This window comes from Molothrus aeneus, unplaced genomic scaffold (assembly GCF_037042795.1).
Source record: "Molothrus aeneus isolate 106 unplaced genomic scaffold, BPBGC_Maene_1.0 scaffold_35, whole genome shotgun sequence".
Lineage (NCBI taxonomy): Eukaryota > Metazoa > Chordata > Aves > Passeriformes > Icteridae > Molothrus > Molothrus aeneus.
The window spans coordinates 1910883-1916882 of record NW_027099016.1 but is presented as its reverse complement, the minus strand read 5'-3'; the positions used below and the strand labels follow the sequence as shown (position 1 = coordinate 1916882).

General features: G+C 54.9%; 1 pseudogene; it reads right to left on the bottom strand.

The window, feature by feature from the left end:
* Positions 1 to 2197: 2197 nt before the first annotated feature.
* Positions 2198 to 3911, bottom strand: LOC136570595 (zinc finger protein 892-like; annotated as a pseudogene).
* Positions 3912 to 6000: the final 2089 nt, after the last annotated feature.

Here is a 6000-nt window from a genome sequence, read left to right as displayed (position 1 = left end):
TGTGGGGTTTCTGCCAGCCACGAGTTGTCTCCACCACCTCTGAGTTCTGAATCAATCTCTGGCTGCCTTCTGGACACAGGGGGCATCTTTCCTCCTCACAGCTGCCAGGGTTGGGTTTGCAACCCCTCCTTGTGTGGGATCTCCAGGGCTTATCCTCCCCATTAGATTCCCATGCCATGGAGCTGCTCAAAACGGCCTTTTCCATGAGGTTCTGCAGCAGGGATTTGCTCTCCCTGGTCTCCGTCTGCAGCTCAGTGCCTGGGGAAGGAAAGGAAAGAAAAGAAGAGGAAGGAATGAGGAAGGAAGAAGGACAGAATGAGAAGGGGAAGGAGCTGTGGACAAGGACAGGATGGGATTTGCCTCTGTGCCAGAGGGAAGGGGAAGGAGATCCCCCCAGTTCATCCTTGGCAGGATGGCATTGGTAGCGGGGTTGTCCTGCAGCCAGAGGAAATGTTGGGCTGAGACATGAAACAGAGGAGAGGGGGAAAGGGGCAGTGACTTCCTCCTTGCCTGCCTCAGTGTCCCAGGCCATCTTCCTTTTCCTCGCAGCCTCCTCCAGCTCCATCCAGACAAAGATTGGGATTGACAAATCCTGGCTTGGGGGAAAAACAACAGGTGAGGCCCTTGGTCCTGCTTCCCAAGTCCAGCTCAAAAAGCAACTGCCCTGTTCACAGATGGATGGGCCCAGACCCTGCTCATCTCCAGCCTCCCCCACCCCTCCAGGCTGACAGGATCCCCCAGCTCCAGGATTGGCCTTCGTTGCTCTCCCCACTCTGATGCCAATCAGAGTCCCAACACCAATGTCCCCCCCAGCTGGTACCACTGCCCCAGCCAGTACAGACAGTTTGCTACAGGAACCTTCCACAGTTCTCCAAAGGGGCATCTGTGTCTCACCCTTGGGGCCCTGCAAGATCCAAACATCCCCTCCCCTGAAACAAACCCTCCCAGAGATCCTCCAATGGATTTGGGGTGAGTTCCCCCTCCCCACTCACCTGTGAGATCTGGGGGGATAGGTGCTGCCAGGGCCAGGGGAGCTGCAGACTCAGCGGGCGAGTGGGAAAACAGCGTGGTTCTGCTGCGGCTCCTCCTCTTTCTATTCTTCTTCCTGCTCTTCCTTTGCCCATCCTCCGCTTCTTCTCTCCCTCCTCTTCCTATTGCTCCTCTTCTGTGCCCAATCCAGATCCTCCTTTCACACCCTTCTCTCTCCCATGGCTGCAGCATTTGGGTGGAGGGAAAGCCCCATGAGCCCCCCAGGGATGGGCAGGGGGCTTGGGAATCCACCCAGTGCAGATCCATTCCCCTCCAGAGCCCCAGGGAATCACTCCAGGGATCAAGCGATGGGGACACAGTGGGATCCCCACGGAACCACCCTTTTTCTATCCCATCCCCAACTTTCCCTCCCCTCTCCTATCGTTCCCCCAACCCAAGGACCCCTCCCAACTCAATCTGGGGATCCCATCCCTCTCCTACTCTGAATCCTCTTTTTCCCTGCACTCCCACCCCTTTCCCATCGTGCCTTCAGCTCCACATCTCGTCCCTATTTGGTTTTGCGGGATGCAGGTCCCTCCTGCTCAGTCTGAGGGGTCACATCCCCCCTTTCCCTCAATTCATGCATCTCCTGGCTGCTTTTTCCTGGGAGCAATCCCTCAGTTTTGGGACTTCTGGGGTGTAGTTTAAGAGTGTGACAGCTCTGTCTGGCTTTCCCCTCCTGTTGTGGCCTCTCAGCTGCCCCTGACACCCTGGGGGTGCTGGGATTTTCTTCCTGGGGACAAAGATGTTCATCCCCTTCCAGGAGCCCAATGCCCAGCTGGGGCTCCAGTTCAGGGGATCCTTGAGCAGCTGCCCCAGAACCTCCCCCAGGGTCTCCCAGCACAGCCAAAGCCACTTGGCCTGGGGTCCCCAAAGGCCTCAGCAAGCCCCAAATCCCTCCCAGGAACCCTCAACTCCCTCAAACCCAGCATCCCCCACATCCCCTGCAAGTTCCCCCCATGGCACCAGCCATGGCCATGTCCCCACATGTCACTGCCCATGTCCCACCATGTCCTCACCCACGGCTGTCTCCCCACCATGTTTCCATCCCTGTCATTGTTCCCCACATCTCCATCCATGCCTGTGTCCACCCACATCCCCGTGAATGGCTATGTCCCCCTCCATGTCCATGTGTCCCCCAACTGGTTCAGGAAAAATAAAATACCTCTTTGAAGAAAAGTGGAAAAAACTGTTTATTACACAATAAAACCTAAACAATATTAAACAATAAAACCTCTTGCTGCTCTAAAAGAGAGACAAACTCACCAAGTCCCTCTGTGGGCTGTAGCTCAGCTCACTCAGTCCCTTATCAGTCCCTCTGGTGCTGGAAATGCCACGGCCCTGGCCCGGCCTGGTGGGGCACAGGTGTGAGCTGCCCGTGCTCTTCTGGTGTTCAGGCCACAGCAGGTTTAAACAGGTCCAAAGAAAAGGGAAAAACAACCCACAGTAGGGAACTACTTTACCTCAGTTAGCTAAAACTAACTAAAAGCAAAGGAGAGCTCTGTCCCGCTGTCTGTCCATCCGCAGACAACACAGTGCAGGAGCAGGAATGTGGAGGAGTGAGTGCAGTTTCTGAAAACAAATTCCACATTTCTTCTCTCCCTCTTCACTCTCAGGACAAGTCTTAAAGGTACAAAACTTGTTATTCAGCATAAACAGAACAGACTGGGGATACAAACATCATATAGTCCACCCTGAACATACCTTCAACACCATTCAGTACTCCCTGATGTCACCAGAAGATAGGATTGAATGCAAAAGATTTTATGGGGTTGAAAGTCAACAAATCTGCCCTCCCCAAGGAATTCCCATTGTAGGTCTGTGTCCCAATGGATGCTCCTGCTGCTGGGTTTATCTAGCTGCCCACAGGGAACCAGGAAGATGTGGAGCCTCCAAGCCAGGTGTCTTCCCAACACGGATCACCAGGACCATGGATCACCAGGGCTCTGCCCAACAACGCTCACTGAGGATCATCCAATGTAGATCGTCTCATGGGGGACAGAGCTGGAGCAGCGCACAAAGCTCTTCCCTCACGTGGGGCACTCACAGGACTTCCCTTAGTGGTGCCTCCGTTGGTGTTCTGTCAAGTGAGAGCTCTGTGAGAAGCTCTTCCCACACTCAGGACACTCGTAGGGCCTCTCTCCAGTGTGGATGCGCCAGTGGATGGTGAGTTTGGCGTTTTCCTTAAAGCCCTTCCCACAGTCGGGGCAGCGGAAGGGCCTCTCCTCTGTGTGAATCCGCTCATGTCTGAGGAGATCGGAGCTCCTGTGAAACCTCTTCCCACACTCAGGACACTCGTAGGGCCTCTCCCCAGAGTGGGTGCGCTGGTGTTTTCTCAGGTCAGAGTTCCACCCATAGCTCTTCCCACATTCCAAGCAGGTGTAGGGCCGTTCCCCCGTGTGGATGACCTGGTGCCGAATCAGGGCCGAGCTTCCTCTGAAGCTCCTCCCACATTCCCCACACTCAAAGGGCTTTTCCCCAGTGTGGATCTTCTGGTGTTCCGTCAGGTGGCCCTTCTGGCTGAAGCTCTTCCCACATTCCCCACACTCAAAGGGCTTTTCCCCAGTGTGGATCCTCTGGTGTTGCATCAGGATGGAGTTGTGGCTGAAACTCCTCCCACATTCCCCACACTCAAAGGGCCTCTCCCCAGTGTGGATCACCTGGTGCTGCCTCAGGCTGGAGCTCCAGCTGAAACATTTCCCACATTCCAAGCACCTGTGGGGCTTCTCCCTGCTATGAGGCTTCTCCACCAGCTCCAAGCTCTGGCTGGATCACAGGATGCATTCCTGGCTCATGGGGGCTCTTTCCTCCCCAGAACTCCCTGGGCAGGGTTTGCAGCCCCTCTTCATGAGGTACATTCGGGGCTTTTCCTCCTCCTCCATCAGGCCACACCCTGAGAATTAAAAATCCTGGTTTGCAGAAAAAATCAAGAGGAGAGCAGCTTGGACTGGGAAAACCTCCATGCCCAAGTTCATCTGGGAAAGTCATTGGGCATCTTGTGTCTGAAAGAACCTCCAAAATACCATGATTCAGCACAAAAATCCTCTAAACATCAAGATGCAGATCAAAAACTTCCCAAACGTCAATATTCAGCAAAAACCTCCTTCAAAATACAGAGATTCAACCCTCACAAAAAACAAAAGCACCAACATTTGCCCAGTAAAGCTCAGAAACCCCAAGATTCAGCCTCTGTGAAAATCATGGATTCCCCCTCCCCTGGTCACCTGCTGCATACGGACAAAGCTCCTGGGGCTGGGGGGGAGGCTGCAGATACAGGGAGGAGTAGAACCGTGTGGTGCCGCCTCTTTCTGCTCCTCCTCCTCCTCCTCTGTTCCTGCTCTTCCTCACATTCTTCTTCCTCCTGCTATTCCTCCTTCTCCTGCACAATCCCACCTTTTCCTCCCACGTCCAGGGTTTCACCATTTTGTTCCTCAACCCTGCTTCTCCTTCCCTTCCCCTCCTGCCCCAGGCCCAGCACCCGCTGCCGGCTCCCTCTTGCCCCCAAACCCACAGCATCCCACGGCAGAGGCAGGGATGGAGCTGGGGCAGGTCGGGCTGGGGCAGCGCTGGGCTCCCGGCCGCTCCCGCCCGCACTCGGTCCCCACTGCAGCCGCTCCCGCCAGGACAGCGCGGGGGGGCCCGGCCTTGGCGCTGCCCCACTCCCACCTCCCCAAATTCCGCTCGAGGGGGGCGCTGGGGCCGAGGGGGGCGCTGAGCGCAGGTGGGGAACGCTGAGAGCTGCGGGTCTGCCTGGCAACTGCTGAGTCATCAGAGCCGCGTGCTCTGATTGGCTGAGCGCTGCCTGAGGGCTGGGGCTGCAGCAAGGGGGGACACCCTGCTCCAGGGGGGATGTCCCACAAACGCGGGATCCCCATGAAAGGAAGAAGAGGAAAGTGTCTTTACAATCAGATGCTGTGAATCTGCTGAGAGATAGAGCCAGGAACTTGTATGTAAGGAAGCGACAGGAGAAGCCATCAGTTTAAGAAAATGTTGTTAACTGATGACACAGGCTGCTGCTCAGCCAAGGTCCTGCCACATTCATGAACTTCGAGAAGAAAAACAAAGACTTCACAGAGCCATGAATATCGGTTGCTACACAAAAGTAGGGAGCATGTCAAGGGGATATGCAGTAAGTGGATTGGGAAGTCTCTTCCTCTCAAGTACACCACCCAATGAGGACAGGAAGAGGGAGATGCAGCTGGGAAAATTAGGATGAACAGGAGGCTGTGTCCTCCACCAACCGGAAAGACTCTGTAGGAAATGTCCCATGGCCTCTCCCTTTCTTTAGGAATGAAATTACTTTTACAGGACTCCTCTGTCTGCTTTGTGGACAGAATCCTCTGGTGATGTCAATTTTTCCACACACCTTGGGACTCGTCCGGAATTCCTTCCACCGTCTGGGGCAGCGGGCAGTGAGTGCAGCTGAAGGTGCCTCACCCAGTTTGGGTGATCGGCCCCCTTGGGGGCGGCAGCACCGAGGACTGATTGGGTACCTGAGAGTGACCAGGAGACAGACGAGTGACACATCAGGGGGGCTGTGAAGAGTCAGCAGGGAGAGAGCACTGAAAATCTCATTAGTGAGTGCACTGGGATCTTTGGGGAGCGAGCATGGCAGGGCACCCATGGAGACAGAAAAGGGAAAGCCAGGAAGGGGTCCTGTGCCAAAGGGATGATGATCCCAAAATATCTCTGAAGGGTCCCTTGGGAGAAGGTTGAGGTAGATTGCACACTCCCTCAGAGGCAATTAAGGACTTGGACACCCAGGGGGGCAATAAGAGAAGTGGAGAAGGGATTTGGACAACAGGGGATGGATGGCATTGGTGTGCTGGGAAGAGACTGGGTGAAGGGGAGTGTGCAGGAATATGGTTAAGGCAGGAAGCAGCAGGAGGAATCTATGTGGTGAGAAAAAGAAAAGGGGAGGAAGAGAAAAATACTCAGAATTTGGATGTTTTTCAGCAGAGTCTTATCCTC